This window comes from Globicephala melas, chromosome 16 (assembly GCF_963455315.2).
Source record: "Globicephala melas chromosome 16, mGloMel1.2, whole genome shotgun sequence".
Taxonomy (NCBI): Eukaryota; Metazoa; Chordata; class Mammalia; order Artiodactyla; family Delphinidae; genus Globicephala; species Globicephala melas.
In genome coordinates this window covers 38,097,236-38,123,383 of record NC_083329.1, presented here as the reverse complement: position 1 = coordinate 38,123,383, position 26,148 = coordinate 38,097,236, and the positions used below count along the sequence as shown (strand labels likewise).

Sequence of the window (26,148 nt, the reverse complement as noted above, 5' to 3'; positions counted from 1 at the left end):
TCAGCGAAACAGCCAAATGCCATAAATGCTACCCTTTCTTCTCATCTCCCTCCAAGAGCATGAGGAGTCCCACAATGGATAGGATATTTCATTCACACTCTGTCTGAAGAGCAATTTTTCCCATAGAGAAACTGGGTAGTTAAAATTCTCAACCAGATGAGGGGCCTATTCATGGCAATCTCAAAGCACAAATGACAAAGCTATAGTCTGCCTCACACATTTTTTGAATCACAAAACTATCTGTCTCATAAATTTAACCCTTCATTTCTTGATAGCACTTTTGATGGTACACATTACACTGTAACGTATGTATGTGATAAACCTCTGCCAATAGAAGTTTGTTAAAGAATACAAATCATAATTATCACATACTAAGTGCCAAAATCATGTTGGCAACAGAACGAAATTTTAAATAATAAAATGCCACAGGGCATGTAATGTAAATCACTTGGAAACTATACATATTTGCTTCTTCCTCGATTCTTTATTCAGGAATCTATAAATACTGCACAGAGCTGGGGCTTTAAGCCCTGGGAGTGAAGTAGCTCTAGCAAGATCAGAAGCTGGCAGTTTCTGCAAACAACAGTCGTAGCTCTCCTTTTAATTAAAAAAAAAAAAAAAAGAGGTTTAGTTTCCATTGCTGACCCTCAGAATGCAGAAAATAGAAAACTCAGGCTGCTTCAATTAAGCTGAGAGTAACCAAGGAAATATTCTGCTCATGCTTGGGCTAGAGCTTTAAAAGTGGAAGCGTGGCAGAGGCAGCAATGCTGATAATCAACGAGGGTGACAAAACTCAGAAAACTCAGCCTGGACATTGGTCAGCTAACTTGTCATCATTTGCAAGTTTCCCTCTTAGCACTAAAAACTCTGGTCTCTGCCTGTGAAGTAACAGACACAGCGCCAGGAGGTCATTTTGCTACTGTATATATATTAAGGGAGAAGGACACAGAAATATAGAGAGAGGAGTTTCTAATTTAACAAAAAGGGTCCCTTCCTAACTGACAAGAATTCATAATTTATTTATATTTAGCTTTTTAAAAAAACTCAAAAACTAACAAGGAAGATCTACAGTACCGTGCTCCTATTATTTTAATTCAACCTCAAGACAGTAACTAAAATTACCCCTAGATTGTTGGTGGCTTTAACAATAAGAGTGAGTAACTGACTTTCTAAACTTAGGTAAACTGTGAATCTGATTTCCCCAAAGGTTGATAGAGTAATAAAAGGCCAATATTTTAAGTAGAAAGCAATTTCTCAGTTTTGCACACAGCTCTGCACACAAAAAAAGGATCTTGGGCAAGCTTCCACAACAATCAGCACGGAAGCAGAGAGGTTTTCCTTTCCTTTCCCAGTGGTGAAGTTATAGCTATTGAAGAGCTGCTGCTGTGCAGAGCTGCAAGTCTTCTGAAAAGAACTTCTGTTATCTAATCGCCACCAGGCCAGGAACTACCATCTCAGTTATCACCCAATGACCAAGGCATTCCTCTGAGGGGCTGTGCCCCAGTAAGCGGGAAGGAAGCATGGGTATCTATCTGCCACAGGACACGCCCAATGTTCAGAGAGGACAGAAAGAAACTGAATTTATCACCACAAGGGGCACATCAGGAGATAACCCAATAACCCAAGGTCAGTTGGCCTATATTAAAAGAACCGCACTGCCCTCCCCAAACCTGCTTAATTTTTGCAGAGACCTGCTATCAGAATTAAGGTTAGTTTTTTACCTACTCTCTGACGATCCGAGCTTGAATGCTTTGTTGAAGCATTTACTAGGGATCAAAGTCACAAACACAGCCTCACTCCCCATGCCATATTTATGTCCAATCCCTCTGGCCTGCGGCAGTGCCCTTTGTGGGTGGTCAAGGACAAAGGGCATTAAAGCCTATTATTGGGCTTTTCATGTAAGAAGGCTTAATGTGTCAGCTGCATTTTAATCTAAGAATTAGATGCTTACCCTCAGAAAATTGCTTTTAGAAACATCAATAAGGATTTTTTTTAAGGATTCTTATTTTTTATCTCAAAGCCCAATTATTTATAAATTTATTGGTATTTTACATCTGAAATGAAAGCCTTTAACCAAGAAAAAGAGGCAGCTGCTGCAGAGTTAACAAGAAAGCCAAGATCTCTACTGAGGCAATCTAAATATATATCACGCCTTAAAAATAAAAGAACACCAGCTAAGGCTCACCACTGCAGGTATGTGTCTCACCAAATACCAACGCTACAAATCCTGCCCTGGATTTTTAAGACTTCTATATTGACTTCCAGTTAAAGACAGTGGACAGACACACATATTTAGTTCCTCTCTCTCCTAAACCCCCAATACAACAGTTACTGCTTTTTTTTTTTTTTGCGGTACGCGGGACTCTCACTGTTGTGGCCTCTCCCGTTGTGGAGCACAGGCTCCGGACGCGCAGGCTCAGCGGCCATGGCTCACGGGCCCAGCCGCTCCGCGGCATGTGGGATCTTCCTGGACCGGGGCACGAACCCGTGTCCCCTGCATCGGCAGGCGGACTCTCAACCACTGCGCCACCAGGGAAGCCCCAGTTACTGCTTTTTAAAGGCATAAATCCACAAGGAGAGAGATTTAAATTTTAAACTTTTTAAAGCTGGAAATCAATTTGAAAATGGCAATTGACGTAGCAGACCCAAAGAAGCCATATCTTCCAATTTATGAAGCCCCATTCTCAACCATGAACTGACACTCAAGGATCATCAGCCACATAAAGAAAGTATCTAATATGAAAGACGGAAACAAACAGGAAAAAAAGCAAGTTAATAAAAATCATGAGAAAAAGAAAGCTTCAAAAAGAAAAAAAAAAGAAAAGAAAAAAAAGTATAATTATCTCCTCAGAGAGCTAAGAGAATACTCTTATAAAAAAACAAGACTCTATAAAATAGAAGCATCCAGAGAAGAACAAACCAAAAAAAAGAACTATCAGAAAATAAAAACATGGTAACAAACATAAAAAATTGAATAGAAAGATTAGAAAGTAAAGTTGAGGAAATATTCTAAGAAAACAGCTTAAAAATAGAGGTGGAAAACAGGAGTAAAGATCACAGTCAACAGTATAAGTCAGTCAACACCTAACAGGAATTTCAGAAGGAAAGAACAGAGAAAAGAGGGGGAAAAGTCAGTAATGACAGACGTCAAGAAAATTCCTAAAAATGAAAGAGGTGAGTTTCCAGCCTGAAAATGCCCATTCAGATCTCAGCACAATACATGAAAATAGACCCTCCCCACCAAGGAACATTATCGTGAAGAACTAGGAGTCCGAGAGAAAAAGTAAGAAAGATCGTTCACCTGAGGAGAACGGGGAATCAGAAGGTCTTAGATTTATCACCACTAACACCGGAAGCCTGGAGGCAACGAGCAAATCCTTCACTATTCTGAGGTTCAGAGACTGCCAGTCTAGAACTCTACACCAACCAGACTGTATGGTAAATATAAATATACAGCAGAAACTAACACGCCAAAATAAGGGAATAAACCATGAAAGAAGGGAATATGGAATGTGGAAAACAGGGAAGCCCATAGAGAAGCAAGATAAGAGAAATCCCCAGAATGGTGTTGAAGGAAGAGTCCATCTCAAGGCGTGGTACACAGCAGGCCTGGAGAGGATATGGTCTAGACAGGTGCAGTGCCTAAGACTCCAGGTGAGATAATGTCAAGAAGATAAAATTGATAAAATACCTAAGATATTGGGAGGAGATTCACATGGAAGGCTGTTTGTGGCTAACTTAGTGATAAGGGCACAAAATTTTTAAAAACAAGACAATTATTAAATCCAAGAAAAATCTGTGTGCAGGAAAGTTAAAGTAATCAGACTATACTATATAGCATACCTGTGAATCCTGTTTACACAGTATAAGGTAAATACCAAATAAGAAACTGGAGGGCAGGGAGGGCGCAACACCATAAAGGGGATGAGAGGCCTTGTGGAACTACATAACCCTTTAAAAATCAAGCTTGTATAACTTCAATAAAAACAAAAACTAAACTTTAAAAAGATATTTCTATACTTAATATTTCATTAGTATACCACCTGATAGCTTACAAAATACTTTCACATGTGTCTAATCATTTAACTTCTAGCAGACTCTGCAAGTTCGGTTATTTCCTTTATAGAGATGAGAGAACTAGCTCAGGGAAGTTCAGCAACTTGACGAGTGACACAGGACAACAAGGGGGCAGAGGCAGAACTGGGAAGACAGTGGCACGCTCAAGGTGTGTTTGAGATTCACAGTATGGTTGATACGAATGGTGTGGGTAGGAGTCTAACGGGAGATAAGCCAAATCGAATTTTGGAGTGCGGGGTTCTCAAACTTATGTGTCCACAACACTCACCTGGAGTTCCACTTATACGAGGTATCCAAAGTAGCCAAATTCACAGAGACAAAAGTAAACTGGTGGTTACCAGGGGCTGGGGAGGGGAAGAGAGGAAAGGAGAACCGTTTAATAGGTATAGAGTTTCAGGTTTGCAAGATGAGGGGGTTATGGAGATCTACTTCCCCACAATGTGAATATACTTAACACTACTGAACTGTACACGCAACAGTGGTTACGAGGATGAAGTTTATGTATTTTACAATTTAAGGAAAAAAGAATCACAGAGAGCTTGTTAAAACACTGATGGCTAGACCTCCACCCTACAGTTTCAACTCAGTAGGCTTGGGTGGGACCTAAGAAGTTCTACTTCTAACAAGTGCCCAGGTGATGCTGATGCCACTGTTCTGGGGACCAAATTTTAAGAACCACTGCTCTGGCTCAAAGGTTCTCAATCCTGAACGCACAGCACCTTCACCTGAGATCCTAGACCAAGTAAATAAAAACATGAGCGGGGGAGGGGGTACCTGGACACGGAGTGCTTTTATAGCCCTAAGGGTGATTCCAATATGCAGGCAGTTTGAGAGCCCCTGGCCTGGACAGTGACCCATGCCAATGGGCAGTACAGCGTGTGTTGAGCGCTACAAGCAGACCTGGGGCCACTCAGCCACATTCTGGCTCTGCCTCCGTTTCATCATCTACAAAATAGTGGTCACGCAGTTGTTGAGACTATTCAACAGGATAATCAATAAAAGAACTCAGGGCAGTACCCATCACACAATGAATAATAATGTTATTACTTTTGTTGTTGACTTACAGGAAACAAGGTTGCCCTTGTTTTTTCAGCTGTAAAACAGGGTCAGGTTAAAGACAAGGAAGAATCTATTAATATTCAATCCCAGACTACTAAACAAGACAAAAAGCTCCCAAGGACCTAAGAACAAAGTAAGTGGGATTAAATCTAAGAACCTTTTATGATTCCCACAAGCATTTAGCAAACCAAGGGTCGTTTCTACAGAATTAGTAGCTGATCCCTTTACTCTCTGAATAGGTGTTATCTGGAGTATAAACACCATTGTAAAAGCAGGTGTTGGAATCAATACTCAAACACCACCACCTTCATCTGAAGAAAGAACATAATGCGGTGTGTTCACACAGAAGGTAATGTCAGACTCAGAGCCGAAATTCCTGAAGACATCTACACGGTAAACAATTTCTTGTCAAAAGAAACTGAAAATGAAGACAAAGGCATAGTTCAAATAGGTTTGTTCATTCAAGAACTATCTGAGCACCTCCCACATACCAGGCACAGGGGCAGCAAGGGAGGACAGGCCGCTCACTGCAGGGCAGAGTTTTCCATGCAGGGAAGCGGATGGGTTCGCCCACGAAGCAAGCTTTGGGAATGCCGAAGCGCACCCTTCTTCCTCAGAAGCACTGTAGGGAGAGCCAAAATTGTGGTTTCCTCTAAGTTTTTCTTCTCATGTAGAGCTGCATATTTGGGGTGGGATGTTAAAGATAATCCACAGTAACACAGCGTCTTGAGTCCACAGTCAGTACAAAGAAATCATTGTCTACTCCTCGGAAAGCAACATGACCCTCCTTAGATGTCTGGGTCACACCAAAGTCTGAGTCCCCGGGGCAAGCCTCCTTCATTAAGTCATTCGAATAATTTCCCCACAAAACTGTCTCACCGTTGTGGGAATATATTCTTAATGAGGAAAACGGTGTCTTTTTCTAGACAGAACTGGCTAAAGGCCTTTGGAAGCAGCATTCTGGGGCCGTGTGAGCCTCTCTGTCAGAAATTACGTCCTCACACCGTACTGATGGGTTCAAATCGCCTCCCAACCACAAAAATCTTGGTTTCCTCTAAAGCTCAGAATTACTGGCTCTGATTAAACAATCAGCAAACACCTCCGGAGTGAGTGCTAACCCTGGATACGGCTGACTGTCCCAAGCCTGTGCCCACCAGGGTGGAAAAATTCTGTGCCAACGTCCTCCCACTGATGTCCTCTAAATATCCCTGGGGGCACTCTGTACCTGGGAAGCTAAAGATCGGCCTGCAAATAGAATATGTAAGTAACGCTGCCCTGCTTGTACACGTAGGTACATCCAAACAACAGGCCTACTTTGTAAGAGTTTTTCCCTCTCTGCTTCTTTGATTGATTATTAATCCAAACGCTCCACAGTCATTACATAAAGGCAACTGTGGGGCCAGGGAAGAAGTCAGGAGACCTGACTGATGTTGCTGCCCCCTTACAGGCCATGCGACTCTGGACTTCCACAAGCTCACCTGTCACTCTGCGCAGGGCTGTCTCAAAGATAACAAAAATAACAAGGGACAGAGGGACCAGCATGTATCAGGTACTGTTCTAAGTGCCCTACAAATACCCATTAATTTAATCCTTCCCAGAACCTTATAAGGTAGGTACCTTTATCCCCATTGCACAGTGAGGAAACTAGGGCACAGAGAGGTTAAGTATTTGTCAAAATCTTATGTGGCTAATCACTGAGCCCACACAGTCTGGCCCCGGGATCCATGTTCTTAATCACTTCTTTATCCTGCCTCCCTGATGCTTCTTTCAAGTCAAACAAGTGAATACACCTGAAAATGCTCTGCAAACCATAAAAAGATACATTTATTATTATTATTATTAGTTTGCCTCTCAGCATCCACTGACCCTCCCTAATTTCTGTGCTTCTGGTGGGAACCATTCCCCGCTGTCATCAATCAGTGCTTGAAGAGGTGCTCACCTCAGACACTATGTGTGAAGCATATGACCTGGGCAATCCAGTCAGGATGGGCCCATGTCCCTGGCCACAGTGACTGGTCCAGCGCTAGGCAACAGAACAAGAACGTCGTCTGTGCAGTGCCTTGGATGGTCACTGCAACGACGTCAACCTGAAGCCGCTGGAGGTCTCACCTGTAGCCCAAGAACATGCAGCCAAGAATGATCCTCATAACATTGTTTGGATTCCCAATCTGGCCCTTCCTGAAGTCAGATCCATCTCTAGACTTTCAACCACCTGAACCAATAAACCTTTTTATTTAAGATAGTTTGAATTGGGTTTTCTGTTACTTGCAACCAAGAGAATCATTCTGATCTCTTTCTAAAACACGTTTCGCTCTATCAAGCTATATTCAGCTGCACTTCAGTCCTTTCCCTCTCCGAAAATAAAACTTGAGAGACTGAGAAAGTGAATGTTAATTAGCTAGCCTTGACAAATTAAACACTCCTGGAGCTGGAGTTCTTGACAGAAGAACTCCATATTATGTAGAATAGAAGATCCAGTTTTTTTAATGCCACAGATCAAGTGTTCTGGCCTATCATCAAATTTGTTTCATAAAACTTTATTTTTAACCAAAGCAGTTAAGCCTGCAGTTTTCAGCTCTGCAAGGAAAACAACTGTGATATTTACTTCCTCTCAGTCTTCTCATTTTTCAGTTACCCCTAAATCCAAACCACTACAAAAAATTACTAAAATGAAGAATAAGATTGAGGTTTTTAAAAACATTTTAAACACAAGAAGCAGAAAGTTGTGTATGGGTGTATATATCATTTCTTCCTCATAAAGAAGAGGAACTAAACCTTAACCTTATTTATTAATTTTGCCAACAGAAGAAATCAGTACTAGTTTTAACCATATTCATTGAACTGTTCATTGCACCAGCTAACATTCCTTCCCTATAGTTCCTTCAGACAAATCCTCATAATTAGATTTCAGAGGAAAGCACACATTGGTCGCCCAGACCACAGCCTCAGAAGGTGCAAGCAGCGTGACACTTGACATCAGATGGCTCCTAAGGCAGTGTATAAACACTGTCAGGACTTTGTGCGTTTTCACATCTTCAAATTATTACACACAGCTAAATAACTACGGTGACAGGTCAGTCATAGCCCCAGTGTCCACCCGAAAAGCATAGATGAGCATATATAAAAATGCTAATTGAGTGAAAATGATGTTAAAAACCAGTTTCACACTCCTTGGAGAAAATTTAAAAATATTTCTCTATTTTCTATGTTCATTACATTGCACTCTACAGCCTCCTATTAAGAAGAAACAAACTTTAATGACCTCGAGTAAGCAAGCAGATAAGCATACCAACAAAGATACGTTTGTTTAACTACATTCCAAACTTTATTACCTTGTGTGCTGTTCTTTCTGCTGAGGCTTATTTTTTCTTATTATCATGGCCTAAGACTGAAGGTCTGCTTGGCTTGCTTTGGTAAGCTCTTCAAAGATCACAGCCCTATCCAGACAGGTTGCTTTCAAACAATCTTTGTTACAACATGTAAACAATTAGGACCTCTAAACACATAATTATTTATATGATATCATACAACATACTTTTTTATAACTGAATTAACCATTAGATTACACAGAGTAAGTGTTCATCAAATTTATAAAATTAACAAAAATAGCCGATATATTAGTTTAAATTTGAGGATTTTGTAAATCTATTTCCATATTACACTTTTGTTCTGATTCACAGAAAGCACAACCCTACAATGGAACTTCAAGTTCACAGGGGTCTCTGTAAAGCCCACAAGGGCAAGAACCATATCTGACTATCACCATTTCACGCCTGACGTACAATAGGCACTCTGTAAATATCTGTTGGATAAATAAACGAATAAATAACGGTATTAACACTAAAAGTAATGGGCTCACACTATTTCATGACTACAGAGGTTATTATCACTATGTCCTTGCTTTCATGAAGTAAAGCAGGAGTTGACAAACTTTTATGCAAAGGGCCAGATGGTAAATATTCTAGCCATTGTGGCCCATATGGTCACTGTTGCAAATGCTCCACTCAACCTCTTTCACAACTATTCAACTCTGCTGTCGTAGCACAAAAGCGGTCATAGACAATACATACACAAATGAGCACGACAGTGTTCAAATAAAACTTCATTTATAAAAACAGAATTTGGCCATAAAAACACCCAAATCCCATGGGAACCACTTTCTTATAATGAACACTCTATTCCCTGAAGGGTGGACATTGGTGGATTTGCTAAATTCAGCCAGACATGTTCTGTTTTGTTGGGTCAAAAATTGGGCAGGGCATATATACTCATTCCCCACAGCTCCATCACTCCTTACTGAGCAACCCCGCGCCCTACTAATTTCCGTCATGTTACAAGCCTGGCCCATGCAAGCCTTTGAGTTTACATCCTGAACTTTACAGTACAACTGGTTTCCAGGGATGTGGCCCATACCTGTACCTATGAAACTGTAACCACAACACAGGCTCCTCAAGAGCAAGCCCATGACTTGCAACTCTTCACCCTTCATCTAACACCTAATATCAACACCCAATGAACTTTAAATATTTACTGATTGCCTACTGTTTGATATAGTTACTGTCTCCTTGGAGGGGGTGCAGAAAGACTTACAATGACAGACAAAAGGATGGAAAAAACGTGCCAGCTGAGAACAAAGAGAAAAGGGACATGGTGAGTCACAGGAAAAGCAACAGGAATCATTACAGGACTGAAAAACCAATCTCTTCCAACTGTGTCTCAACCTTCTATCGGCTGCCGGGATTCCTCCTTTGTATCACAGCAGAAGCTGGGCAGAGGCTGGACAACTCGGGACACTTCAACGGTAACCACAATGAGGATAAAACCTTGGTTAATCCTCATTTCTGCCACAGGGTGCTCTGAGTGGATGAGCCCAGAAAAATCACCTGCATCTAACAGAAGGAATAAACTGCTGGATTCTCACACAATGGTATGCTCTACAGCAATGAAAATGATCAATCTACAACTACATGCAACAATACGGAGGAATCTTTCTAATACATTGTTGAATGAGGAAAGTCAGACACAGAAGAGTACGATCTGCATTATACATACACACACACACACACACACACACACACACACACACACACAGAAAGACAGGCAAACTAATTTATGCTCCTAGAAGTCAAGAGAGTAATTACCCACCGAGTGGGTAATGTCCGGAATCTAGTGTCTAGAGGAGGCATGAGGCTGTGGGGAGAATGTTCTGTTTCTTGATCTGGGTTCTGGTTACATTAGTGAGCTCAGTTTGGAAACTGCATTGAGCTATACACTTACAATATGCGTATTTTCTGTATATATATTCTATTTCAATAGAATGTTTAAGAAACAAACACTCCCCCATTTCTAAGTGGTCCAGGACTAGAGAGCCAACTGAAGGCCGCACACAGAGCCCCATATGCCTTCCCTTCCGCCATCCTGCAGAGCCTCTGGCCTCATGTGGAGCCCCAGGCACGCCTCCTCATTTTTTCTAAGCATAACCAGACAGAGGCCAAACAGTGAGAAAGCAAACTAGATCATTTTGAGATACCTGTAATTCCAGTCCCAGCGTCTTCGGAAAGTTAGTGTCTTTCAGAAACTTTACTGCTGTCACTAACTTTTTGTTCTAAATCAGAAATGAAAATACTAAGATGACTCTGCTGCCCTAAATGGCTCACTTAAACAGACTTCTTTTAAAATAACGCTCTAAATGGGTAAATCTAGTTCATAAACATGAATGAAGAAATGCTGCAACACTCAGAGCCTCCAGAAGAAGATACTGTAAACAAAATGTAACTGAGATTAGAATGTAGAACAGCAACAGCAACCCTGCAAGCACCACAGAGCTGTAATGACCGACTGTGTAAACGGCCCTCATGGGTAATACTTACAACTACAGTCCAAGCTGAACACACATCTTTAAGACTTTATGTAAAGTTTCGACTCAGGTAGTCAAATTTTGGGGCTGGGAATCATTCTGATTCTAATGTTGATCTTAATACACTAACCTCAACTGGACATTACCACTCATATTCTTTTCCCATTCTCCTTGTAAGTGCAGGCTAAAAGAATCAATTAAGACCTTTGATCACATTAAATCACAGAGACTGGTCTACTTGTGAATGCTGGTCAGGAAGGAGGGAAGAGTAGTCATCAGATCCTCTGACCTAACAATAAACATCAGCTACAGCGGGCCAGATGGGCAGATTACCAGGAACAGAGAAAGCACAGTAATCCTCTCTTATACAGGGCACACGCGTGTAGTGCAAATTCCAATCCTTCATGTCCAGATGTTTTCCATATCAAACAAATTCACTATATAGGTCTGTCCATTAAGTAAGTCACTGTTTAAATATTTTTTAAATCTGACCTTATTTATATCAGCCAGGAAGGGAACATAAATTCAAAACTACATCTTTTAATAGGAAACTGTAACTGTGTTTAATTAAATGATTCTGTCATGGAGTTTATGAATGTTCCAAAATGTCCCTCAGGGGAGAATATTCTTATTTTTAGGAACTGCATCCCCAAGAATTGAGGATAAAATGTCATGATCTCTTCAACTTACTTTCACATGTTTCAGCAGAAAACAGTAGAAACCTACTACACACACACACACAGGTACACACAATGTGGCAGAATGCTAACAACTGTTAAATGTAAACTCACTGTCCATTTTTTAACTCTTCAGTATGTTTGAACATTTTTATAATAAAAAGACGCACAGAAATCTTTACTCACCTTTCAAGTGGATGGCCGTCTTCTTTTTCCTAATCAAAAACGAACGGCTAAATATGCCCAGAGGCACATTTATGGATGTTCATGCTGTCCTCGCCCTGCAAGAATAAGCAAAACACGTTACCACCAAAGGTTTTTATTAAGTTAATGCCATTTCAGTTGAGACAGTGTTAATATATGTCAAGCCTGTAGGTTAAAATTCTGTTGAAACTGTTTTTTAAGCAAGGAGAAAAGTGAAAAGAGAAAAAAATAATCCCATCACGTACTGAATGTAGGGAACAACCACTGGCCTGACCCACTCAAGGAACTTCTGGAACAAAGGAATTCCTCAGTAAGTTTCTTTTAATTCACATAAATTTCAGGGCAGTGATGTAGCCTAAACTTCCACGTGAACAAAAACTGGGGCTTCAAGGACCGGAGCTTGACTCTGACCTTGGATTCTGAGACTACACTTAGAAGGCACTCATGTACCCTCACAGAACCACACCAGACATGCTGCTCCACTCGACTATAATACGTACTCTAGGGCACAGTGTGGCCCGAGGGCCTGATGGCCTCCACCACACCTCACCACACCTCACAGCCCTGTGAGGCAAGCGGTGTTTACTGATTCCATTTTCCAGAGGAGGCAGCTAAGTGTCAGAGATGATATAGGACATTCAAAACATCAGACATGAAACTGCTACTTAGGTCTTCTGACCTCAAGCTCAGGGCTTATCTCACTAGGAAAGGAGAAAGCACAGTACTTATATCAGCTAGGAAGGGAACATAAATTCACAGGCCGTCCCCACGCTCCCTACCCCATAACATGACACCCTCCTGAAAACCAACCTCAAAGCCAAACAGCCAAACAACACAGCCGCATGTCATTGTGGGGAAGGGGCGGGAAGGGGCGGGGAGGGGGGGAGGGACACGCACACACTGCAGTTTACTCCCTGAGAGTATATATTAATAATCATTCTTAATAGTACCAATAATACTATAATTATGATTACTAATTACTATAATGACTATTAGTCATTATACTTCCCTTTGAAACACAATAACCCTTAATGTATTTTTGACATTTTATATATATGTATTTCATTTTTCTCCCTTCTTTCTCAAGAAAGCACGCTATTGGCCAAAGAAAGTAAAACAAGGCTCACATGGCACCCCAGGTAATTTTTATCGCTGCCACACAGAAAGGCAATTACCACTCGCTGTTGAAGATTTTCCATTCATTTTTATAAAAGGCAAAATACAACAGAATATAATGGCACAGACACTGACTGCTCTGCCAATAAAGATGGAAGCAGCATCAAAACTACCCTGCATGATGGCCTGAAGTTGCCCTTCATCTGCTGATCACCAAAATTCTGCACGCAATGCGCAAAGGTTTAGAGGTCTTGATGTCTACCATGTGAAGATGCTGGTGTACAAAAGTCTGAGGAAAGCTAGTCAGGGACCCCTGCACCTGGCTTTTAGTCCTGTCTCCTCCGCTCACTAGCTTGATTAAAAATTGAGAAAACCTCTGGACTTCCCTGGTAGCACAGTGGTTAAGAATCCGCCTGCCAATGCAGGGGACATGGGTTCGAGCCCTGGTCCTGGAAGATCCCACATGCCGCGGAGCAACTAAGCCCGTGCGCTACAACTACTGAGCCTGTGCTCTAGAGCCCACGAGCCACAACTACTGAGCCCACGTGCCACAACTACTGAAGCCTGTGCGCCTAGAGCCCATGCTCCGTAAACAAGAGAAGTCACCGCAGTGAGAAGCTCGCACACCGCAACAAAGAGCAGCCACTGCAACAAAGAGAAAGCCCGCGCGCAGCAACGAAGGAAGACCCAACGTAGCCAAAAATAAATAAATTATTTTTTTTAAGTATTAAATTATTTTTTTAAAGTATTAAAAATTGAGAAAACCTCTCCAGGCAGCTACCTCTCCTGTGGGTTGGAACACCTGTTCACAAGGATGTTGCAACTCACAAAAAAGATAGGATATGATTCACCAACAAGAGCACTTGGACCCCAGGAATACTGACCAAGAAGTTACGCCAACAGCAACACAAAACCAAGGGAAAAAACATGATGTATCTTTGGAAACATCAACTTTACTCACGGATTTTGGTGAGGGAAAGATAAGCAAGTGAATCAGTAATATTAAAGCTGTTAATATTGAAACAGATATGCATTATGGAGTTGAATGCAATCATTGTATGAATTCTTTTATATTTATTTATTTATTTATTTTGGCTGCGCCGGGTCTTAGTTGCAGCACTCAGGATCTTCATTGCCGCGTGTGGGATCTTTTAGTTGAAGCATGCGAACTCTTAGTTGCGGCATGCGGTATCTAGTTCCCCGACCAGGGATCAAACCCGGGCCCCCTGCACTGGGAGGGTGGAGTCTCACCACCCTGGACCACCAGGGAAGCACCCATTGCATGAATTTTAAAGCCAAAACTCCTATCCTTACTTGCCTAGCTCATTTCCAGCCACACCCTTACATGCGGGGGAAGGGAGTGAGGGATGGAATCTCCTTTTTCATTAAAGATGGTCTTGGGACAACGTGTGAAGCTGGTAGGGGTTTTAATATCACAGTGCGTCCAGGAAGCTCCCAATAGCCCCTGCTTTGGAGAATTCGCTTCAAACTCAGGAGCCCCAGATTTTTGCCAGATCTAGGTATAGGTGGGATGAAGTCTAGATACATACAATCCCATCTCTATACCACACGTCCTGGTGTGAGTGTTACTGAAGTTCCTCTCTTCACTGCCCTTCCACCCGCTCCCTGCCCCTTGGACATTCCCGTCAGGCAGGCTCCGCCACTTAGTTACTCAGATTAAACCACTGACTTTTCTTCCAACCCATACTGATTGGTAACACCTTCAGCATCTCTAGTAATTTTCATTTAAATGGATGCCTGCATCATTCCTAAAGAAAAATAAGCTGACCAATTTAGTTTGTCTCTAAATTAAAACTTTTATTGTGAAATATATTTAAAAGTGCTGGACTTCCCTGGTGGCGCAGTGGTTAAGAATCTGCCTGCCAACACAGGGGACACGGGTTTGATCCCTGGTCCGGGAAGATCCCACATGCCACGGAGCAACTAAAACCATGCACTGCAACTACTGAGCCTGTGCTTTAGAGCCCGTGAGCCACAACTACTGAGCCTGCCGTGCCAACTACTGAAGCCTGCGTGCTCTAGGGCCCACATGCCACAACTACTGAGCCCGCACGCCTAGAGCCCGTGCTCCGCAACAAGAGAAGCCACCTCAATGAGAAGTCCACGCACCGCAACGAAGAGTAGCCTTCACTTGCCGCAACTAGAGAAAGCCCGTGAGCAGCAACAAAGACCAAACACACACAATAAAAAAAATTTAATTTAAAAAATAAAAAAATAAAAGTGCCTACCATGGTAGCCAGCCTCCCAGATGGCCCCCAATGACCCCTGCCTCTTGGCACTCAGGCTCTTGTGAAGTACCCCCAACACACACACACACACACACACACACACACACACACACACACACACACACTCTGAATAGGGCTGGCATGTGTGGCTAATAGGATATTGGGGAAAGGATGGGGTGTGACTTCAAAGGCCAGGTCCAAAGAGCAGCTTCCCTCTCACTGCCTTGGCAGGGAAACCTGCTGCCACGTCATGGTCATGAGGACACTCCAGCCGCCCTAGAGGGAGGCCCACGTGGTAAGGACCGAGGCCTCCTGCAACAGCCAGGTGAGTAAGGCTTCTGAGAAGCAGATCCTCCAGGCCAGGCAAGCCTTCAGACGATGGCTGCTTCCACTGATATCCTGACTGCAGCCCCATGTGACCTTCCCCTGGTTAGAACCATCCAGCGAAGCTGCTCCTGGTTTCCTGACCCACACAGACACTGTGTGAGATGATGAAGATTTATCACTTTTAAGCCACTAAATTTTGAGGTAACTTGTTATGCAGTGATAACTAATATAATAACATATGTCAGCTTAAAGAATAATAAAATGAATCCCATGTATGTTAATACCCAGTTGGTGGTGCTAGGTTCTGTTTTGACTTTTGTTTAAAACAAACAAACAAACAAAAGGCCTGTGTACCCCTTCCTGTACCTCAACCCCTCCACTCTCCCCACCAGAGATAACCACAGGCCTGAATCTTGAGTCAATCCTTTCCTCCTCTGTATGGTTTTACCACATCTGTATTCTCAATATGCTGTTGTGTTCTGCCTGGCTTTAAGCCTAATACAAAGGAAACCAGGACTGTATGTATTCCAGACTCGCCTCTTAAGATTTTGATTTTGAGGTTCATCCCTGTTGACTCATGTGACTGTAGCTGATTTTTCACCACCATATAGTTCTCACTATGTGAACATACCCACAATTTACTGCTCTGTTCTACTGTTAAGGATCATCTGGGGATTTTTCAGTTTTTGCTGTTATGAATAATGCTGCATTTATATTCTACTGCTCATCCCCCGGTGCACACAGCAAACTTCTCCAGGGCGTATACCTAGGAGAAGAGAGCTGGGCTTGGGACCACATATGTTCGTTCAACTCTCCTCGGTAATGCCAGATCGTTTTCCAAAGTGGTTACGTACAATTGACTCTTCAGCCGCTTTTCCAGTCTCTCTCCAAATAAGAGGCATGCCTGTTTTGCTAATTACCAGCAAAGCTTTCAACCAACAAAAGGGAAAGCTTTTCCTATTTGCAGCATCACCGCTGCAAATAAATAGTACTCCAAAGTAGTGACCCAGACAGCTGGAACATATTAGTCACAGGACATCAGGACAGACTTCGGAATAAGGATGCAGACTCAGCCAGCACCACGTTGCCCACGGGTTATCAGTCAAATTTGACTTGTAGACCTACGCTCAATTCAGAGACTGCTGTCCTCCTGGTGGACTCACAGCTATGGTCCCCTCTTACGGCAGTCAACTTGAAGGGGAAAAAAAGTTAATTCAAATGCAACCCAGCCAAATTCAAGATTAAAGAAGGGGAGTCAAATCATTTCAATGAAATAGGGTGTTGCTGTTGTTTTTTTAATATAGAATTGGTTGTGTTTTTCATATATTCACCTAAAAAATGAGACTGTTGTTTACTATACCTAATTTTATGTATAGTAATTCTACAAAAAACACTTAGGTATTCTCTAGACAAAAAAACATCCTGTTTAGATTTACTAATTCAATTTCTTAGGTGGAGATAGTAATTTTGTGATAATTTAATCTGTTTTTCTAGTAAAATCGTGGTAGCAAATATTTGTGCTGGCATTAAATTAAAAAAATGTGAAATTCTTTCACTTTGGGCAAGAAGGAGAGAAGAAAGTTACTATAAAATTCAAGGAAGCTCGTTATCATGTCACTGAAAGAAACAATTGCACTAGATTACCAAGATGACCAAAATGGGATTATTTCAACTCAACCTCTTGACAGTTCTTATTTGTCTCTTTACAATCATTTATCCCTGTGAGGTAGGAACTATTGCTACACCCATTTCACAGATGGTGGAAAATGAGGCATAGAAAGCAATTAAGTTGTACACAGTCACACAGCTGATAAGTCACACAGCTGATAGAACAAGGATTTGAAACCAGTTTACTCCAGAATCCACATTCTTAACCACTACCCTAGGCAGCTTTTTCAGGCCCCCAAGACCAGCCAGAAGGCCCTGCAATGGTGACAAAATGGTGGAGACACCACTTGAACATTTTCTCTGACTTAAAGTTCACATTCTTTCTACAATGGGCCTTCTGGACAAAATAAAATTACCCGATCTCAGGGCTTGTGGTAGGCAAGTGTTGACCTTAGGTCTTGGAAACAGCCCCCATGAAAGAAACAGATGCGACAGTGGGAGAAGGTGTGCTGGCTTTCTTGGCACTCAGCAGGCAGCAGCTGTCATGCCTCCGTGACAGGCAGATTGAGGCAGAGTGGGTTCCAATAAGAGCAGCAGGCACAGTCAGAGAACCAGGGCTCAATGCCACCTCCTCACAGGGTCACACTGGATAAGTCAAATGGCCTCTCCACACGATGTTTTGTAAAACGGGGCTATCTTTTATTTCAGATGGTTACTGTGAAGATTAAGGAGACTTAATACCTAACATAGACCTGGAACATGGTAAGCGTTGGATACATGCTTAACAATTGAAAACGTGCTCTAGCTACCGAAGAGGTAAAAGCAGGGAGCCAGTTTTAAGCACACCCTTGCTTCCACAAGCAAAGCCTCTCATACTCCATGATGGATGATGACAATTTGTAAAATGCCATCTTGGTACCATGATGATTTTTTTTTTTTACTCATATTATGATTTTCTCTTTCTGTCTCACCCTAAACAGAATAACCTTGCCAACTAGATCAACCCTTTATGGTATTAGTAAAAGTAAGACATTCTTACATAAACACTGAAGCTGGAATGGACTCAGAGTAAAGCATTTGGCTCATTTAACTTTTCTGTTACTGACTTCAGAGAATCTTAAGCACTCATTTCAAACACCAGCCCCTCTTCAAAGTACTTCCAGTTTCCTGGAAATCATCCCCAATTATCTGGCTAACAAAGAAAAAAAGCTTGATTAAATGACTAGTAAATGACAAATTTCAAACATTCCAGCAACACTACACACACCATTGCTCTGAGAGATAAGGTCCCTCCCTAGTACCCCTTTTGCCATACCTCAGGTTAGGTATTCAAAGTAAGAAATGTGAATTTAGGAACACAGCCCCCAGGTTAGCTACCAGTAATCTCCATGGTAACTGGTCCTCTGCCTTTAGAGGAGGGATGAAGGAGTAACTGCAGCACTGTAGGTCTGCTTTTCAAAATTTGTTCAATCCCATCTCTTTCTCGATCAACTGATGCCAATTCATTAGTGAGCTACACAGAGCAACCAGAGAAACAGATTTCTTAAAAACAAAAGGCTGAATCTTGTGTTGGTCCTGATATTGATGCAGAGTGGAGGAGGAGACCGGCCAAGGGGCAATTTTCCAGAGGAAGTTAGCCAGCAAGGGGCAGAAACAGCCTCAGGACAGTATGAAGTGTTTGAAGAGAACAATAGAACCACTGCCAATGTTTCCTCAGTATATACCATGGCCAGACCGTCTATGTTCTTCTTTAAAACCTCTGCTCAATCACCCTGAGAGAAAATACGGTGATATATAGATCCCTATTTAACAGATAAGAAAATTGACTCAGCGATTAAATGACTTGCCCAAAGTCACAGAACTAGTCAATGGGTATAATAACTGGCTCATAGCATACAGTAGGTACTCAATAAATATCTGTTGAACATGGGGTCTTTATTCCTCCTCCATAAAAATAGAAGACACCACTTATCTCACAGGGGTTTTGTAAGAGTAAAATGAGACTATGTACATAAAGTTCCTAGCTCAGTGCCTTGACCTTGGAACATACTGGGGTACCTGGGAAACAATGCTGACACAGAAAGCTAGGCACAATAACCACATGGAATAGGGTTATGACAATGACCGTGGGTGAAGTAAACATCATGATGGACAGGAATACAGATATACCTAACAGGCAGAAGAACATCAAATATGCACATGAAAAGATGTTCAACATCATTAATCATTAGAGAAATAAATGCAAATTAAAATCACAATGAGATACCATTACACATCTATCAAAATGGTTGAATTTTAAAAACTGGCAATATAAAATGCTGGCAAAAATGCAGAGCCACTAAGATTCTCACACAGTGCTGGTGTAATGAGTAAACAAACAGTGGTGGAATACTACTTAGTCATAAAAAGGGACAAACTATTAATACATACAACATGGATGAATCTCATATGCATTATGCTAAATGAAAGAAGTCAGTCTCCAAGGAATATGGTCCATATAACCCCACTTACATGATTTTCTGGAAAAGGCAAAACTATAGTGACAGAGAACAGATCGGTGTGGCCAGGAGTCAGGGGGAGGGGGAGAGTTTGACTACAAAAAGGCAGCACCAGGCAATTTGAGGGGCGATAGATTATTCTAAATGCTGTTTATATGCATGTGTTAAAACTCACAGAACTACATGCTCCAAAGAAGTGAATTTTACTGTTGGTAAATTTCTTTAATTATTAAAGAATAAAATTTTAAATCGGAGAAAGAATTGGTAAGTTGCTTTGTGGGGAAGGAGGGGACATGTGAAGGTCAAATAGCTCTGAAGTTCCTTGCTGAGGAAACAGTAATGGTACAGGAGACCGTGAAGAGTCGGTGAGCGAGAAGAAGTCCACGCAGAGGCTCTGAGATGTACAGACGGTCAAGAACCTTGGTTTCTAGCCTGATTTCGCCAAATGATGGCTGTGCGAAATTACACCAGTCACGTCTCCTCCCTGAGCTTTAATTTACTTAATTCTAACACGAGATAATGAAACAAATGATCTTTCCCACCACAAACACTGCAAAGTCCATTTGTTTTTAAGCTACTGAGTCTGGGAAGACAGCAGGACAAACAAGTAGAAACACCCAGATATGGAAAAACCGCTATGTCCCACACAAACGCCATCAGGGACCAAAATAAAGTGAAAACCACTGATGAGTGTGGATGGTAGAGTGATGGTGGGAGAAGAAGCCATTAGCAGGGAAGAGACAGGAGGAGACTGAGAATACCATTTCTTGTATAATAAAAGCCAAGAAAAGAGAGGTTTCATGCAGGCAGCGGGCAGAGGGGCTGGAATAACTCAGTGATCAAGAAGAATGAGGACTGATAAAACAACAAAACTAGACAGATTTGCCAGAGATCAACGGAGAGAGTAACCACCACCCCCCGCCACAAAAAAGTAACCGAAAGACTACCGTCCAAGACTTGCTTGCTGTCTGAACATATCTTGGTTGAGTCCTGATTGTTTTTCCCTTTGCATTTTCAATCTCACTCTGCCTTCATCTTTGCTTTCAGGAGCCCAGAATTTAATTTAAACATGTAGGTGTGGTTTCCCTGCAACAGCCCACTTCAGAGGCTGCAATTTTCAAAATGTATAAATTCCTGCAAGCTAACAATGTGACTGTTGAATGCTAGAGAACCATTTTCTTGTCCTGCATAAGTTTACGCAAAGACTCCACAATTCCAGAACGGAAAAAAAAAATTCATTTTAAAGGATTTAATAGAACGTAAAGAGTACAATTTAAGAAGGACTAAGCTTTTATTGTTGTCACTTTATTAGCTTGTGAAGCAGGAAAATTGTTTGAAGTCAATACTATTCCCAAACTGACCAAGTGAAGTGTGGCAATTTCATCTCTGCCCAAAGCAGGTCACAGAACACCACTTAATGGGCCTCAGCTACTTCAGCCAAATGAACCCAGTGACACCACCACCCTGAGCACTTAACCAGAACTGAAGGAAGATTAGGGAAATTAACAGTTAAAAAGTACACCTGCAAGCAAAATTAATACACAGAACACTTTTTACACCACCTCTTCTGCCCATCTTCCTTTTCAATGATGATAGGTGAAAACATCAATCTGATACAACTCAGTTCTGCCGGTTATAAAAGAGAAGAAAGGGCAGACGTCTTCAGCTCAAAGTCTGGTCTCTTCCGCCACTAGCAACTCACTAACTTTGAGCAAATTTCTTCGCCCCTTATCTCCCTTTCTGCATCTACAAAGCTGGCATTATCGCAAGCTCCCATCCAGCACTCAGGCTACCAGCCCCTTGCACCAGATGAGATCACGTCTGTGGCGACACTTAAGGAGAAGAATGCAAATAAAAGGACAAATATGAGGTGTCATTGCTGCCATCCTGTACGGGGCGCGGGGGTGGGGGGGTGGGGGGGCAGGTGAATATATTTTACATGCAGTCACATCCCAACTGCCTCTTTCAAGTCAACCATATGCTTCTCTTCCATCACAGCTGGGCTGTTGAGCAGATGCTGGAATGGATACAGACAGAAAGGTGGGAAGGAGGAAAGCTTCTGTTACCCAGCTTCAGTCTTCCTGGTTTCAGGAAGATAAAAAAGTAATTTCTTATCCGTGTATATCCTACTAATCTTTTTCGAGAGTCTCATATGTGTCAGACACCAGGCTAGGCATGAAGAAGCATGAGATTTTTTTTTTTTTTTTAACAAAACAGGCTGTGCTCTCAAGCGCATTCACTCTGGAAACAGCTAAGTGGCCCATCCCAACCCAGTGCGCTTGGTGGAATAACAGAGGCAGGCGTCAGCGGGGCAGGGGGGGGAAGCCCAGCCCAGACCGCTGGGCAGCTTAGGAAGGCGGTGCTCCTCACAGAGGAGGTGATGCTTGAGTTGAGTCTTGAAACATGAGTGTAAACAAGATGAGCCAAGCAGGGGAAAAGTCTTCTAAGTGGGCAGAAGGCATGGAAGCAGGACCCACTAGGGAAGGGAAAGAGTAAGTGAGGATGACAAGGGACAAACAATGGAGACTCATGCTCAAATGATGCTCAGGCTTTCTCCTAAGGGCAATGGGAACCACTGACACATTTAAGCAGGGACTCACATGGTCATCCTTGCAGTTGAGGTCAAGGACTATGACAACAGTTGGGAGAATGGAATAAAGACAGGGCAGAAAGTGGAGAGCTGTACATACAGAAATCCAGGCAGGAAGCAATGAGGGCCTTGGACTGTGGATGAATACAATAGATAATAAAGAGGTAAAATGACCTTGCTTTGGCGACTGGAGGGACACAGGGGTAAAGGAGAAGGAATTGTCGGTGCCTCCCTGGTTCTGGTCTTGATGACTTAGAAGAGGACGGTCTTTTCACAAGGTACTAGAGAAGTGCAGATTTGGCAGGCTAGCTGAGTTCCCTTTGTACTGTCACTCTGTACGTGACTTCACGTACGTGAGGTCACTCTGTACATTTGTGACCAACCAAAAAGTCACACTTCTCATCATTTAGCTGCCTATTTCGAATGCCCACAGGCAAGATGACTTCTTAAAACAGAATGGAATGTCTGGGCAAGAACTCAATTCGGTAAAGACGCAGACGTAGAGAATGGACTTGAGGACACGGGGAGGGGGAAGGGTAAGCTGGGACGAAGTGAGAGAGTGGCATGGACATATATACACCACCAAGTGTAAAACAGATAGCTAGTGGGAAGCTGCCGCATAGCACAGGGAGATCAGCTCGGTGCTTTGTGACCACCTAGAGGGGTGGGATAGGGAGGGTGGGAGGGAGACGCAAGAGGGAGGAGATATGGGGATATATGTATAGCTGATTCACTCTGTTATACAGCAGGAACTAACACAACATTGTAAAGCAATTATACTCCAATAAAGATGTTTAAAAAAAAACAAAAAAGAACTCAATTCAGTGCTCTTACCTTCAGTAGCCAAAGTGAGAACGGCCCTCACATCAGGACTGAAGCTGAGAGGTTAAGTGGCTTACCTCAGCCACACAGCCAGAAAAAGAGGGGACTAAACTTCAGTCCAGGATGGTATGCTTCCAGAAGGTCGGTTTTTCATCTAATATGCTATGCTGCCCATTAAGGACCTAGTACTATTAGTTATATGTAATAAGAGCTCAATAGTCTTGTTCTGTGGCCGCTTTATTCTTCTTTTGCTACTCCCTTCCAAGAACAGAGTCCAGGCCACCCTGAACTACCTAGTTCCAATCCCTGGAATTGTTGCCACTGCTGAGCTCTGGCTCAACTGTCCTGTCAGCTTAGAAAGCCCAGCCCCATCTCTGCTTCTTAAAGTTCATCCCAACAGTTACTTCTGATAACCAGCCACTCTGTGGCTCTGCAAATGCAGGGAGAATGTTCTGGTTTCTAGAGGAGCTATTTCTGAATTCATCTGTCTTATCTTACATCATGGTACAAAAATTCCTCGAGGGCAGTCCTGAGTTTATGCACATTTGTATCACTGACTGAATCTAGAATGATACTTTTTCCTCCTCAGTGGCTTGCTATCCTATCCGTGACAGTGTTACATCTGGGAAGAAGGGAGGGCAAGGCCCTGGAGAAGAACACACAGTGTTTATTTGGAGCTTGCCCCTCACCCAGCACTGTCCTAAGCACCAGACAGCAAGGTCCCTGAACTTACAGTCCAGTGGAGATGGGATATTTGTTTCAAAAATAATAATAACATATGTATACCAAAACACATCAAACACAAACATTTGATAAAACTGAGAGTTGGGTATATATGTTCACTAGATTATTCTCTATATTTCTAAATGTTCAAAATATTTTCATAATAAAAACATTTAAAAATGAGAAAAAATAAATGTAAAGCCTCCACTCCCTGGAGAGGGAACTGGCTAGTAGGACTGATTCATTTACAAAGATTCTAGATAGAGAAAAATCTTACTGTAAACTATTTTGGGTTTGTTTGTTTGTTTGTTTGTTTTTGCGGTACGGGCCTCTCACTGTTGTGGCCTCTCCCGTTGCGGAGCACAGGCTCCGGACGCACAGGCTCAGCGGCCATGGCTCACGGGCCCAGCCGCTCCACGGCATGTGGGATCTTCCCAGACCGGGGCACGAACCCGTGTCCCCTGCATCGGCAGGCGGACCCTCAAGCACTGCGCCACCAGGGAAGCCCCCCTATTTTGTTTTTAACACCATATCCCACAGCAGAAAAAGCAATCAGGGGAAAGACAGAAACGTACAAATTTAGACGATAAGAATTCAATCCAACAATAAAACGAGGTTCTCAGTCAGTCTAGACTTTCCTCATTTCTACCTCCATATTCTCTGAAATAGTAAATGATAAAAGAAAATAACAGAAATCTAATCACTTTCCAATACGTTTTAGCCTCGGGAGAGGAAGTCCCAGTAATAACCACTACCACTTACTCGCCGACCAGGGTGCTTGGGATTTACAGACATGACCCCATAACAAACCTGTGAGATGAGCATTGTTATCCCCATTTTACACATGAGGGAATAAGATTCAAATAACTCAAGTAATCTGATCAACATCCCACTGTCAGTGATGGACAGAGCAGGCACCCAAACCCACCTCTGCCAAGACTCGAAAGCCTTTTCACTACACCATGTTGTGTGCCTTCCAATATCTGATATCCCCTCTCTCATTTTTCATAAACTTCTGGGCTCCAAAAACAAGGGAATCTGATAAAGAAGACATCTACCAGGCAGTTCAGAAAACTAAAAAAAAAAAGAAAAAAATCCAAGAAACCACAGTCTTGAGGTATACGGTATCAGAAACAGTACCTCCAAATGTTAACTCAAAGCAATAAATAAAATTGAGTGGTAGAGAAAACTAAGCTGTGCAGACCTCTACAGTCATAAAAGAAATGCTGTGTAACTATTTTAAATTAAACAGCCATAACATTTCAATGTATCTTAAAGAAGCAACTGGCAACAAACCTATGAGAGAAAAAAATGAATTCTTAAAGTCAATTTCTAATACTATTTAACTGTAATCATTTGTTACTGTGGAGAGTATACAAAACTTGTCCTCTACGTGTCTACAGAGGAACAGGACAAACTAGAGCCTATGTGAGCAGGTTGAGATTTTATTATTGACTGAATTTTCAAACATTAAGAATAGCATAAAATTTGAAATACAGGCCATTGTTTATTTCAGTAGGAGTCACATTAACAAATCTGGAAATGAAATACAAATCAGAAAATGGGAAAGATAAATAGGAACGATCAGATTTAATCTATACATCAATAGTTCTGACTCCTAGAGTTTACTCCTAAAATAGAGGTCTCAGTGCAAAAAAGGTTCTGCACTTTCTCCATCACTCCTTCCCACACAGCCTGAGTTTTAGGACCTCTACTACTCTGACCACGTCTCCCAAACTGTAAGCAATCAGAGTCCTTTCTGCCCGGTGGATCCAACCCTCGCCACCTCGCCTCCAATAAAGGGAAGTGTCCCCTTGCACAAGCCTGCACAGACCTGCTCAGCAAGCAGACTGAGGGCTGAACCTCGAGAAACATTCACACATACGGATCAGGCAGAGGTACCAGGGAAGGAGTCAGAGAAGGAACTCTTGGCAAGATAAGAGAACCAGAAATGTAGGGAGTCCCAAAGACCCAAAGAGGGAAAAGGAAGTGAAAGAAGGGGGCTCCACGACAGTCAAGGAGGAACATGAAGAAGCTTTCGATGTCAGAGGGTCAGAAGTAAGGTGAGAACGGCCATCTCAGTGGAGCGATCAGGGAAGATTCAGATAAAAAGGGGCTCAGGGGCTTCCCTGGTGGTGCAGTGGTTGAGAGTCCGCCTGCTGATGCAGGGGACATGGGTTCGTGCCCCGGTCTGGGAAGATCCCACATGCCGCGGAGCGGCTGGGCCCGTGAGCCATGGCCGCTGAGCCTGCGCGTCCGGAGCCTGTGCTCCGCAACGGGAGAGGCCGCAACAGTGAGAGGCCCGCGTACCGCCAAAAAAAAAAAAAAATAAGAAAAAAAA

General features: G+C 42.5%; 1 protein-coding gene across 10 annotated transcripts in view; it reads right to left on the bottom strand.

Annotated features, from left to right (window-relative positions):
• Positions 1-26,148, bottom strand: part of SGMS1 (sphingomyelin synthase 1) — a 291,689-nt gene that overhangs the window by 243,581 nt on the left and 21,960 nt on the right. For all 10 annotated transcript variants that reach the window (XM_060285952.2, XM_060285953.2, XM_060285954.2 and 7 more), the window contains exon 2: positions 11,857-11,951. The gene's annotated coding sequence lies outside the window, so the exon portion shown is untranslated. The remainder of the gene's footprint in view (positions 1-11,856; positions 11,952-26,148) is intronic.